Source organism: Nerophis ophidion, linkage group LG09 (genome assembly GCF_033978795.1).
Source record: "Nerophis ophidion isolate RoL-2023_Sa linkage group LG09, RoL_Noph_v1.0, whole genome shotgun sequence".
Lineage (NCBI taxonomy): Eukaryota > Metazoa > Chordata > Actinopteri > Syngnathiformes > Syngnathidae > Nerophis > Nerophis ophidion.
The window spans coordinates 23191812-23206497 of record NC_084619.1 but is presented as its reverse complement, the minus strand read 5'-3'; the positions used below and the strand labels follow the sequence as shown (position 1 = coordinate 23206497).

Genomic DNA, 14686 nt, shown 5'->3' with positions numbered 1-14686 from the left:
CATTTACACACTCAAGTGTATGATGCTGCAGGTACTTAAACATGTTACCGTGCTCCCACTGATGGGCTAACCTGGTGCAGAAAAGCAAATAAACAATAAGAAACAACTTGCAAAACCCAGTCCAGATTAGCAGCAGGTACAGTATAAAATCAGAGACAGTTCTTGTTCAGGAAAATGACCATATCCGCCTTCTCAGGCAGGATGTGTGAGCGTTCTGGACAGATAGTGTCTCCTGTCGAAGACGGGACACGCATTTATTTGTACTCCATGATATCGGAGGTGCTTCATCAGTTTCGACGTGCACCCTCCTAAGCACGAAACAGTCTTGTCGCACGTGTTACATTTCGCCGATATTTCATTTTTTTTAGTAAAATAAAGCCACCCTTTCGACCGTCGACGCCCGCTATCCATGCTTGACTGACTTGCTCGGCTACATAGGCTCGGCTATGCTAACACTTCCGGCGGTGGGCACTTTTTCGTTGGTGTTCAGCGGCTTCTTCCTCCGGGTCGGCGGACTTATTATTTTTTTCCGGTCGGCGGACTGGGTATCGAAACTAGGAATCGAAATTTAAACTTTTGAACGATTCCGGGAGAATCGGAAAATTAGTTCCGGTTCCAATCGATACTCGATACTCGATACCCAACCCTACCCATTATACAATTAAACACACTAGTGTGTACTAGTGTAAGTGTAAGTAAGTGTACTGTTAAATACAAATGTGTTACAAATGGAGGAAGAGGAGAACACATTAACTAGATGTCTTCTGTTGGATCTACCTTAGGAGGACGTGCTGGTCGCCCATATTATCTTCTGCTTGCCTTTGAAGCAGCTAGTCAGCCTGCAAAGAGTGAGCAGGCGGTTCCGCGCACTCATCCAGATCTATTTCACCAAATGCAAGAGTTTCCATCCAGCAGCGCAGTCCATTCCCAAGGAAGCCTTTATCTTCATGATGAAGGACAACAAAATTCTGCAGAAGCTGTGCCTCCAGAGCTGCTCCGACTGGCTGGCAGACCTCGACCTGCTCCCGATTTTCAGCCAGAACCAGCGTCTTCTCAGACACACCCGGTCTGACTCTCCACTCCGTGGTGGCGTTGTCTTTAACCTGCTGCGCACACCTGTGCCACCTCGCCCTGGCGGACTGCAGCTTCGTGGACGGCGTGTCCCTGCGTAGCTTGGCCGACCACTGTGGAGAGCTGCGCTCCGTCAACTTCGCCGAGTGCCGCCAGCTAAAGGACGACGCCATCTGCTACCTGGCCAAGAAGTGTGCAAAGTTAACCTTCCTTTCTTTGGCGCTCAATGGAAATATCAAAGACGAGTCTGTGGAGGATGTGGCCAAGAACTGCAGGAGCCTCGAGCATCTGGACTTGAATTGTTGCCTGCCTATCAGTAACCAGTTCATCAGGACCCTTGGAGAATATTGCCCAAAGCTGCAGTCCTTGAAGGTGAAACACTGCCACCAGGTGACGGAGTCCAGCCTGGAGCTTCTACGCAAGCGCAACGTGCTCATCGATGTCCAACATCTTGAGTACCTTGAAGGTAGAAAAGCGCTATACTAGTACAACCCATTTATCATTTATTTATTTATTTACTAGAGATCGGACACACCGTAGTGCAGAGCTCACGTTAGAAGCCAAGCCAAGTTTAACTATCTTCATTAACAATTATTTTACAACTAGGATATGATGCAAAGGCTGTAATGAAATAAATGTAAATATATCCTTTTTGTATTAGACTACAGCTTTTCCATGACAGTGAAAATGATAAGATGCATATAGAATGGATGGAAGTAATACAGTCTATTCACTTGCCCAATAAATAATTTCAGATACTTTTTTTTTCATAGACTTCCTTTTATTGTCATTCAAATTTGAACTTTGCAGTACAGAAAAGAACGACATTTCGTTGCATTAGCTCATGGTATTGCAGGATAAAAGAGCAATAAGGTGCAGATATAAATACATAGATTACTGTACAGATAAATATATTGCAATTTTGCATATGCATCCACGTTTATGGATGTATGTTGTAATGTTTTTATATTCCAGACAGTTAATCCATTTTTGGGGGGAATTGATGGGATTATTTTAATGCATTCAAGAGTCTTATGGCCTGAGGGAAGAAGCTGTTACAGAACCTGGAGGTTCTGCTACAGAGGAGCAGTGAAAACACACCTTGGTGGCGGTGGGAGGAGTCTTTGCAGATATTCTCAACCCTGGTCAGGCAGCGGCTTTTTGCAATCTCCTTGGTAGAAGGAAGAGGAGTCCTGATGACCTTTTCCGCCGTCCTCACCAGTCCAGAGAGAGATGCTGTTGGTCAGTAGGCTCTCTATAGTGCCTCTGTAGAATGTCCTGAGAACAAAGGCAGAACTGTTCTGATGTGGTAAGCACGTCTGCCTTACATTCAGGTGGCTCTGGGTTTAATCCCACTGTCCAAAAACAGGCATGTTAGGTATAAAGGATATTAGGTGGGAATGGTTGTCCTGGGATTGGCTGTTGACCAGTCCAGTCAGCTTGGATAGGCTCTTGTGTTACCCCAAACTGGACATACAAGATTTTTGATCTCAGAAATCATGAAAAATATAGTCCTAGAATCAATACATCATGTTTATACCTGGTGGTGTGACGGTACATGCTTTTCTGTAATGGCAAAGGGCACCCAGTGTAGAAAATACGCCAAAACCATTCATACAATTCATGTGACTGCTGTGGGCACCACTGACTGGAAAGCTGAAAGTGGAATGAAAAAAATTAAAAAAATACCTTTAAACTGCTCAGGATTTTTTTCTTGACTAAATACACAACGAACACATTTTAATTACCGTAACTTTCTAAAGGATGACCACAGTCTATTAAAAACTTGTTTATTTGACAAACACAAATATTATTTTATTACCAAAACCTCTTCATTTGACTTTCAAGGGGGATTTGGGGAGTGCTTTCGGGAAAAACGCAACCACTTATTAAAGTCTAGACGCAACATAAAACCATCAGAAGTACTGCAGTAAGCACTCAAAAGGCTCTTATGTACTGAAGTGTCAGTGTGTGCCTAACCACTATGGTTTTCTGATGCCGCTTTGGCACCGCTGGGAGGGATTGAGGGCAAACATCAGTGCATCAAGTCAAATGGTTGGGGGTTCAGAGCAAAAGGAAGTCATGTTGACCGAAGCGTGGCAAAAGGACATTAACAGAAACCATAGATGCATGTCATCTTAAGAAAAGTAATGATAGTCTCAGGGCTGTCAAAATGATTGCATCAATGCAGATTAATGGATCATATTTATTATTTTGATTAAAGGTTTTAACGTAAATAACCCACACACTGACTCAAAATCCCTGAAATCGCATTTCTGGCTAGTTGTTACTGTCATGCATGCGTAAAATGAGCAGTTAATCTGGTAGTGACAGACTACGTGACCCAACAATTTTTAAAATGCCACAAAAAAAAAAAACACATTTAATTTTTTATTTTATAATTAATAAGAAGACAAAAGGAGTAACTGATCTGGATATTATTTTTGGGAGATAACATGACCATGAAGCTAAAGGTGTTTAATAAATATATAGAACCCTCTTTTTTTGACTATTTTTGCTCATGCAAAATGAAACACCATTTATAAAGATTATTTCTTAGTATTTTACTCTTAATACTTTTACAAAAACAAAAAAAACAAAACAAAACAAACAAAAAAAATATATATATCTATACATATATATATATATATATATATATATATATGTATATATATATATATATATATATATATATATATATATATATATATATATAAAATGATAAATGGGTTGTACTTGTATAGTGCTTTTCTACCATCAAGGTATTCAAAGTGCTTTGACACTACTTCCACATTTAGATAGATAGATAGATAGATAGTACTTTATTGATTCCTTCAGGAGAGTTCCTTCAGGAAAATTAAAATTCCAGCAGCAGTGTACAGAGTTGAGATCAATTTAAAGAAAAAAGTAAAAAGTAAATAATGGGGGTTTAAAAGGAAACAAAATAGAGAAATATTACAAAAAGAATAAAAACAATGGGAATAGCAATATAACAGTAAAATAAGAATATAACAAGGCAGTAGTGACCATGTTATTAAAACGTATTGCACTGTTAATGTTTTGCATCCCCTGTCATCCTAATACCCCACGTCCCCCGTCCCAGAGAGGAGTTGTACAGTCTAATGGCGTGTGGGACAAAGGAGTTCTTGAGTCTATTAGTCCTGCACTTGGGATGAAGAAGTCTAGCACTGAACAGGCTCCTCTGGCTACTGATAACGCTATGCAGAGGGTGACTGGCATCATCCAGGGTGCTCACTAGTTTGTCCACAGTCCTCTTCTCTGCCACCGTCACCAGTGAGTCCAGTTTCATTCCGATTATAGAACCGGCCCGCCTGATCAGTTTCTCAAGTCTGGAGCTGTCCTTCTTAGATGTACTGCCCCCCCAGCACACTACCATTTAGAACAGAACACTGGCAACCACAGACTGGTAGTACATCCACAGGAGTTTTCTACAAATGTTGAAGGAGTGCAGTCTCATGAGGAAGTACAGCCTGCTCTGTCCTTTCTTGTACTGGTGGTCCGTGTTAACAGTCCAGTCCAGCTTATTGTCCACTCAAACCCCGAGGTACTTGAATGAGTCCACGGTCTGTACCTCAACTCCCTCGATCACAATAGGTTGTGACCGTGGACTCGACCTCCCAAAGTCAATGACCAGCTCCTTGGTCTTTGACGGATTGAGCTGCAAGACGTTCGTGTGGCACCAGACAACAAAGTCCCTCACCAGGTTCCGAAACTCCTCCTCTCTGCCGTCCCTGATGCACCCGACGATGGCTGTGTCATCCGCGTACTTCTGGATGTGACACAGCTCTGAGTTGTAGCAGAAGTCAGCGGTGTACAGGGTGAAGAGAAGAGGGGCCAGCACCGTTCCCTGCGGTGCTCCGGTGCTGCTGATCACAGTGTCAGACGTGATGTCCTTCAGTCTGACGTACTGTGGCCTGTCGGTGAGGTAGTTCGAAATCCAGGCAACCAGGCAGGGGTCCACTTGCATTTTGTAGAGCTTGTCCTGAAGGAGGCGGGGCTGGATGGTATTAAAGGCACTCGAGAAGTCCAGGAACAGGATCCTCACAGTGCCATTTCCCTTATCCAGGTGTGAGTGGGCTCGATGCAGCAGGTAAAGGATAGCATCCTCCACACCAACGCCTTCCTGGTACGCAAACTGCAGGCTGTCCTGGGCATGTTGTACCTGTGGTCTGAGGAGGCTGAGAAATAACCGCTCCAATGTCTTCATTAGATGAGAGGTGAGCGCCACTGGTCTGTCGTCGTTCAGCTCACTGGGGCAGTTCTTTTTGGGAACTGGAACGATGCATGACGTCTTCCAGAGGGTGGGCACTCTTCCCAGCTGCAGGCTGAGGTTGAAGATCCTTTGAAGTGGTTCATTTACCCATTCACACACACATTCACACACTGATGGAGGGAGCTGCCATGCAAGGCACTAACCAGCACCCATCAGGAGCAAGGGTGAAGTGTTTTGCTCAGGAAACAACGGATGTGACGAGGTTGGTACTAGGTGGGGATTGAACCAGGGACTCTCGCACGACCACTCTTCCACTGCGCCACGCCGTCCCCAAAACATATATATGTTTTTCACATTGTCATTGGTAATATAGGGTAGGGTAATGTTCAATAGGAAATGTACATTTAAGTCAACATGTCAGACTGTATAATTTGTCTCATTTGTTTTTCTAATTATTATTGAGAATTACACATTTTTTCCAACGCCCATATTTCTTTTACACATTGAGTGAATCACATTTAAACATGCAACAGTAAGTGTGTGATTGAATTATCAGTAAAAGACATGGAGGAGCGGTTGGATAACACTGCATTCGGAAAGTATTCACAGCGTTTAATTTTTTTCCCCACATTTTATGTTACAGCCTCATTCTACCTCAAGATTGTTTTGTTTTCTATGTTTTTGCAAATAAAAAAAAAATCACATGTACATGAGTATTCACAGCCTTTTCTCAATACTTTATTAATGCACCATTGGCAGCTTTTACAGCCTCAAGTTGTTTCTAATACGATGCCACAAGTTTGGCACACCTATCTTTGGTCAGTTTCACCCATTCCTCTTTGCAGCATGTCTCAAGCTCCCTCAACCTCCCTAAGGTTGGATGGGAAGCGTTGGTTTTCATTTAAGATGTCTCTGTACTTTTCTTCAACTATTTAGTCTTTAGTCAGGGAGGTGACCTAGAACCCGATGGTCACTACAGCATTTTAATGTGGTGAACCATCTCTGCAGCAAACCACCAATCAGGCGTTATGGTATAGTGGCCAGACAGAAGCCTTTCCTTATTAAAAATGTTTGCCAAAATAAACCTGAAAAACTCTCAACAAAATTCTCTGGTCTGATGATTGAACTCTTCGGTGTGAATGCCATGTATCATGTTTGGAGGAAATCAGGCACCGCTCATCACCAGGACAATACCATTGAAACATGGTGGTGGTAGCATCATGCAGTGGGGAGACCTTTCAGCAGCAGGAACTGGGGAACTCGTCAGAATAGAGGGAAATATGAACGCTGCAATGTACAGAGACATAATGGATTAAAACCAATGCTTCTCATCCAACCCGAGGGATCTTAAGAGGTGCTGCAAAGAGGAATGGGCGAAAATGCCCAAAGATAAGTGTGCCAAGCTTGTGGCATCAAATTCAAAAAGGCTTGAGGCTGTAATCGCTGGCAAAGGTGCATCAACAAAGTATTGAGCAAATTTTCTACTGCTTGTCCCTTTTTTGGGGTCGCAGGGGGGTGCTGGAGCCTATCTCAACTACAATCAGGCAAAAGGCGGGGCACACCCTGGACAAGTCGCAACCTCATCGCAGGGCCAACACAGATAGACAACATTCACACTCATATTAACACACTAGGGCCAATTTAATACTTATGTACATCCATCCGTCCATTTTCTACCGCTTGTCCCTTTTTTTGGGGTGGCGGGGGGTGCCTGATCCTAGCTCAGCTACAATCAAGCAGAAGGCGGCGTACACCCTGGACAAGTCGCCACCTCATCGCAGGGCCAACACAGATAGACAGACAACATTCACACTCACATTCACACACTAGGGCCAATTTAATACTTATGTACATCCATCCGTCCATTTTCTACCGCTTGTCCCTTTTTTTGGGGTGGCGGGGGGTGCTGGATCCTATCTCAGCTACAATCAAGCAGAAGGCGGTGTACACCCTGAACAAGTCGCCACCTCATCGCAGGGCCAGCACAGATAGACAGACAACATTCACACTCACATTCACACACTAGGGCCAATTTCATACTTATGTACATCCATCCATCCATTTCTACCGCTCGTCCCTTTTTTTGGGCTGGCGGGGGGGTGCCGGATCCTATCTCAGCTACAATCAAGCAGAAGGCGGCGTACACCCTGGACAAGTTGCCATCTCCTCGCAGGGCCAACACAGATAGACAGACAACATTCACACTCACATTCACACACTAGGGCCAATTTCATACTTATGTACATCCATCCATCCATTTTCTACCGCTCGTCCCTTTTTTCGGGGTGGCGGGGGGTGCCGGATCCTTTCTCAGCTACAATCAAGCAGAAGGCGGCGTACACCCTGGACAAGTCGCAACCTCATCGCAGGGCCAACACAGATAGACAGACAACATTTACACTCACATTCACAGATCCATCCGTCCAATTTATACCGCTTGTCCCTTTTGGGGTCGTGAGGAGTGCTGGACCCTACCTCACCTGCATTCAGGTGAAGGCGGTGTACACCCTGGACAAGTCGCCACCTAGTCGCAGGGCCAACACAGATAGACAGACAACATTCACACTCACATTCACACACTAGGGCCAATTTAACACTTATGTAGATATGATTTTTTATTTTTGATACTTTTGACATTATTACAGTGGGGTATTGTTTGTAGAATTTTAAAGAACGAAAATGAACTAATTCCATTGTGGAATAAGCCTGTGACATAACTAAATGTGGAAAAAGTGAGGTGCTGTGAATACTTTCTAAATGCACTGTAACTTTAAAATTTGCTCCTTTTTACTCTACTCTGTTTCTTAACTTGGTAAAAATGTCTAAAACAAATACGTCATAACCATAACCAAATAATAAGAACACAAGGTTATTAATACCCTCTGTTACGATGCAGAAAAGTACGATCATGAGCCAGATGTGGCTCTTTTGATGACTGCATCTGGCTGTCGGATAAATCTTAGCTGACATTGTTCAACACGATAAGTAATGAATAATTCCGCTGGAAATCCATCCATCCATCCGTCCATTTTCTACCGCTTGTCCCGTTTGGGTCGCGGGGGGTGCTGGAGCCTATCTCAGCTGCATTCACAGTGTTAAAAATGGCATTCAAAATATAAAACATTCTCATGTATTTTAATCCATCTATCCGTTTTCTAGAAGTCCCATTCATGGTAAGATAGCGGTTAGCTTCGGAATAAAATGTTATCAAAAAGAACAAGAGACTTATTATACTCTAAAAATGTTGGTCGTACTTAAAAATGCACGCATTTAGTTGTATTCAGTGTTGAAAAATATTATATGGCTCTCATGGAAATACATTTTAAAATATTTGGCTTTCATGGCTCTCTTAGCCAAAAAGGTTCCCGACCCCTGGTCTAACAGGTAAAGACACAGACACACAACAGCTTCGTAGAGATGAACCCATGATTTTAAACTGATCAAGCTAATATCATTAGAATTAAATAGGCAAGCAGTAACTCATTTTAAAGACTCAGCAAAGGAGTACAGTTAATTTGTGGGTTGGTTATATAACTAAAGTACGTAAGTGTTTTTTTTTCCTGGCGAGTGGCACAATACAAGCAAAAGTTCACCCTGAACATGACGGTACAAGTCAGCTGCTTCTGATGTGTGCACAAGGCTTGTTGTAATGCACGTTGGTACGTCACATTAATAATAACCATGACATTTCGCGCAAAGCCTTGCTGTTAATCTTCACATTGAAAGAGAAATCAGAAGCACTTGAGGAATGAAAGCATCGCTCTAATCTTGTACAGCGAGTCATCGAGATAGAGAATGGCTGCAAGGTGACAGTACGGAGGATGCCGTGTGTGGCTGCGCCCAGCAACGTGTTTCAGGAGTCCCGAGGTCTGGGCCGCTCTTCAAATGGCATAGTGTTTGTTGGGGAATGTGCAATTATGGAGGCCGGGCCTTTGATCCAGGTTTTCCATCAGGGCTAAATTGTCCTCACATTGAGCGCTGCAGCGTATCCTTGGGCACTCCTTTATATTGTGCTACCCTTTCATGTGCACCCCTCTGGAACTCAAAGCATGCCCTCTTGAAAAGTGAAATAGGGCCTACTCATGCTCTGGTGCGTGTAGGGCAAAAGGAATGGTGCAGAAGTGAAAATGACCATCAGTCATGTGACAGCCAATTGCTTGGTGAGATAAATATGATGTGCAAACTACAGGAGGATTCAATAAATAACACACAATGGGCCTGATCCAATTAAAAATTTGCAGGGCCAAAAAACTTGATGGCACATGCAAAGCTGGTCTACTAAACTTGTGCACGGAGAATTGTGTCTTCTACACTAAGCTGGCTAAGGTTATCCAGGGTAAATCCCACCTAGCCTTATTGTTGTCCACACACACATTTTTCTAGTGGTTGCCGACAAGTTACCGAACAGGTTGTTAAAGTTAAAGTTAAAGGCCTACTGAAACCCACTACTACCCATCAAGCAGTCTGATAGTTTATATATCAATGATGAAATATTAACATTGCAACACATGCCAATACGGCCGTTTTAGTTTACTAAATTGCAATTTTAAATTTCCCGGTAGTTTTTTCATGAAAACCTTGTGTAATGATGACGTGTACGCTTGACGTCACTGGCTGTTAGGAAATATGAGCGCTGCGCACACACACAGCTAAAAGTCGTCTGCGTTAACGGCATAATTACACAGTATTTTGGACATCTGTGTTGCTGAATGCTTTGCAATATGTTCAATTAATATCGGAGAAGTCAAAGTAGTAAGATGGAGTTGGGAAGCTTTAGCCTTTAGCCACACAAACACACGGTGATTCCTTGTTTAAAATTCACGGAGGTGAAACTTTACTATGGATCTCAGCGGACATGGATCCCGACCGAATGTCAACCAGCAGGTTTCGGTGAGAAAATTGTGGTAAAAAGTCGCTTCTTACCGGATATCAGCTGAGCTTGTGCCGTCCATAAAGCTGCCGTCGATTTCCCTAAGACACTGGCATCAAGACACCCGTGGACGTACACCTCCGACTATCAGGTACTGTTAAACTCACTAAAACACTAGTAACACAATAGAAACATAAGGGATTTCCCAGAATTATCCTAGTAAATGTGTCTAAAAACATCTGAATCCGTCCCAATGTAATCTCGTTTTTTTTTTTTTTTTTTCTAGTCTGTCGCTATCAATATCCTCAAACACAAATCTTTATCCTCGCTCAAATTAATGGGGAAATTGTCGTTTTCTCGGTCCGAATAGCTGTTTTTGTTGGAGGCTCCCATTAAAAACAATGTGAAGATGTGAGGAGCCATCAACATGTGACGTCATCGTCTGCGACTTCCGGTAGAGGCGGGGCTTTTCTGTTAGCAAGCAAAAGTTGCAAACTTTGTCGTGGGTGTTCTCTACTAAATCCTTTCAGCAAAAATATGGCAATATCGCGAAATGATCAAGTATGACACATAGAATGGACCTGCTATCCCCGTTTGAATAAGAACATTTCATTTCAGTAGGCCTTTAAAGTTAAAGTACCAATGATTGTCACACACACAATAGGTGTGGTGAAATTGGTCCTCTGCATTTGACCCATCCCCTCGTTCACCCCCTGGGAAGTGAAGGGAGCAGTGGGCAGCAGCGGTGCCACGCCCGGAAATCATTTTTGGTGATTTAAGCCCCAATTCTAACCCTTGATGCTGAGTGCCAAGCAGGGAGGTAATGGGTCCCATTTGTATAGTCTTTGATACGACTCTGCCGGGTTTTTGAACTCACAACCTACCGATCTCAGAGCGTACACTCTAACCACTAGGCCACTGAGTTATGGAGCTGGCTGTGACGCATTCTTTCTGATGTCACTTCCTGTGTGGGGCACAGTCTTTTTTTCGTCACTTCCTCTCCGAACTCAGTTTATAAACGATCAATGAGTCCATACAAAGCTAAGAGCCGGATATTCTAGAAATAGACGGAGCACTTACCCGTGTAAAAATTTGTAAGAGGAGGGGAACCTTAAACAAGGGTTTAGTGTGGATGAAACGGGGCTTAGGCTAAATAATTATTTGTTTAAGGGGTTTTTCAGCTTAGTGTAGACATAGCTTAAACCAGAAAAAAATGTCCCCGGCCATCTGGACCAAAGAGACAACAGTCCATAGAGTGAATCACACTTTATATTGATCATGATACAATGTCATGTGTTTTATGACGGACAGCATACACTGTCCGGCTAGCTGTTTTCAAACAAAACATTAAATGTGGGCTGATACTTCACATGCTTATCACTTGCCGTAGTTCGCTTTTACAGTTAATACTGTAGCACGCCGATGTGTTACTACGATAGAAAAATAGTTCCCCAGTTTTGATTTAGAGTTATAATTTATTTATCCCATTAACTGCATTGCTAGCTACCTAGAACAAGCCAATTTTTACATTTTCGAAAGCAAAAAAACAGACAAAAAACCTTGTTTTTGTCACAGCGCGGACTCGAACTCGCTTTTCCCCGGCAGCAGGACCTCTGCTGGCAGCGCAGTTGGACATGCCCTTGCCTGAGCTGGGCGCAGCACGCCCAAGCAGCGACAAGACTGCAGGCAATTGCTCATCTGCGCACCTGGACCTGATGAGAGGGAGCGGCCTAAAAGCCAGCGGAGCCAAGAGACCTTCGCCAGAACGTAGCAAATCTCCCTGAGTAAGCATCACGTCTGGCACCCGTCCATCGTTCCTTGCTCACCTTTTTTGTGCTCTTCCTTTTTCCCGTGTTGATGTCCTTTTTGTCTTCCACAGTGTATTTCATGTAGCTTGTGATCGTGTCTCGCCTCACGACCTCCTTCCAGATGTCTGCTTGCTCCCTCGATCCCCGACCCCCTGCTTTGACACAAATATCGTTGCCTCCCTCCAGCCCCTGATTGCTTGTCCCCCACTGAATGCCACTTCGCCTTCTCCCTTGGATACTCAAAATATTCATTCAAAACTCAAATTTTTAATTCCATACATCGTCCGCACTCATTCACTTGTGGTAGCACACACACCCCACACATTCATCAAAGGTTTGAATAAACCTGGTAAACTGCAGTTCCGCCTTGGTGTCGCCTCCTTCCCTTTGAAATATACACAACAGTTTTCTTCTCTCGCATAATGATTGTGAGACAAAATTCCAAAAATAGCGCAGTTCCCCTTTAAGAGGGCCTTATTCTGCAAAACCCCTTTTTCGTACCTATTGTTGAACTTACCACCATCCAGGGTTTATACCAGTCCAGGGTCAAGAAACGGCCAGGTAGCATCACTGCGGACACCTTAAAACCCTGGTCACAAACTGTTCAAACTCCCCAGGTCTGTTAGGTGTTACAAATTACAGTACGCCAAAATAACCCTTCATAAGAACACTTTATTCCCTCAGGCAATCAATCTAATGAACGCAGTGAAATAACTCTGGAACTAATCTGTCACCGTGAACGTACTAACTCATGTTCATGTCATCTTTTTGCTTTTGCTCTGTTCACCACTGCACTATTCTTTTATTGCCCTTGCACATATTAATTATCTAAGTAATTGTTTATAGAAGACACAGTCAAAGTGGAGGTACGTATATACAGCCAGACTTCCCACAAAACGCCACTTCCAGAATAGACGGACAGAAAGTGGCTTGTAGATGGTCTGTAAAATATAATCTATACAACATTTTCATCAAGGTACCTCTATTACATGTTATGTAGACCACAAAAAAGTATTTTAAATGTTACAAAAATATCACAATATGAACTCTGGTGTCCAAATGACTAAAATTTCATATGTATTTTTTGCTCCTAAAAAATTAATCGGGCAGTCATTTTTCATAATATCATTCGGTTTTTTTTAGTTTTCGATTGATAACTAAGTATTCTTGGAACGCTCCCCTTCAATCAACCCCTCTTGGTGTGATGTCACCTACAGAACTGGTGCTGATTCACCCACATAGACAATGTGGATAAAACTATTATTTTGATCACTTAATTGCATGTTTGTTTGTTTTTTTACTTCAAAACGGATGTACATTATGGGCAAAAAAGAAATCTAAAATAATTTCAGGACTTCCCTGCACTTCAAGCTCCTCTTTGGGGGAGTTTGGCCTGGTTGGCATAGCGGCCTTGCCAGCTACTTAAGGGTTCCAAGTTCCATTCCCGCTTCCGCCATCCTAGTCACAGCCGTTGTGTCCTTGGGCAAGACACTTCCCCCACCTGCTCGCAGTGACACCCACACTTGATTAAATGTAATTTAGATATGTGGATCAGTGGTGCGCAAATATTTTGCCTCCAAGGGCCAAAGTAAATATGTGCCAATGGTCCGTGGGCCAAACACAGCGATTTGAAGCATTCAGCTGCACAAAAAGTCCGTAGTTTAAGCGCATACTGCCATTATTTAATGTATTGGAGATCATAACGTTTGATAGATGCCTAATTGTCAGCCTTGTGGACATTCCATCAGTCCTTGTGTGAGGTTTAAAGCGTATGACTATGTATTAAATTTATGGAAGCCACCTTTTGGCAGGCTAAAAGAAACAACTTGACGGGCTGAATTTGGACCCCGGTCCCCACTTTGGGCACCCTTTGATATAGATAATGGGTTTCACTATGTAAAGCGTTTTGAGTTATGAGAGAAAAGCGCTATATACATACAATTCACTTCACTTTGTCACAGTTAGTTGGTGATGAACCCCAAGATGCAGAGAAGGAGGCAGGCATAGAATATGAAAACATGATTTTATTCAAACTAAACAAGAACAAACAAAAAGCACGGACGTGGGCGGAATAACAAACTAAGGGAGCTAGCACTGGAAGCTAGAAAACAAAAAGAAACTTTAGCATGGAAGCTTGAGGATATCGAACAGAAAAACTGGAAATAACTAATGGCTAACAAGAACAGCTTACCGTTACGACGACCAGGACAAAATGTAGCACGACAGGTAATAGCTGAAAAGAATCACAGACAAGACAAGAGCAACATATGGCAACGACAAGTCCGAATGACAATACAATGATCCAGCAACTGACACAAGACACAGCAGGTACAAATAGGAGCAGGCTGATTGGCAACGGGTGTGGCCAGGTGCCAATCAGTCGCAGCTGAGGAGGATCACAGCACTCAGGGAACAAGACAGGAAGCTGACAAAATAAGAGCACTAGACAGGAACTAAAGACAGGAGATACTAAACACAGAGGAAACAGACAAATGCAGAGGAAAAAACTAAAACATAGACAAACTGTCAGGGGAAAGCCTGACACACTTCACTCGTCTATAGACACCATAACCTGTGTTCATCAAGTTCTTTCAGCATTTCCTCAAGCGTCTTGAAGAAAACCTCAATAGAAGAGGACACAAAACACAAGCAACGTCTGCTATTCTTTCGTACCACTCGTTTTTTCCCTTAAAAGGTTCTCCA

The 14686-nt window shown here is 43.0% G+C and overlaps 1 pseudogene; it reads left to right on the top strand.

Annotated features, from left to right (window-relative positions):
* Positions 1-728: 728 nt before the first annotated feature.
* On the top strand, positions 729-11959 carry LOC133559766 (F-box/LRR-repeat protein 15-like; annotated as a pseudogene).
* Positions 11960-14686: the final 2727 nt, after the last annotated feature.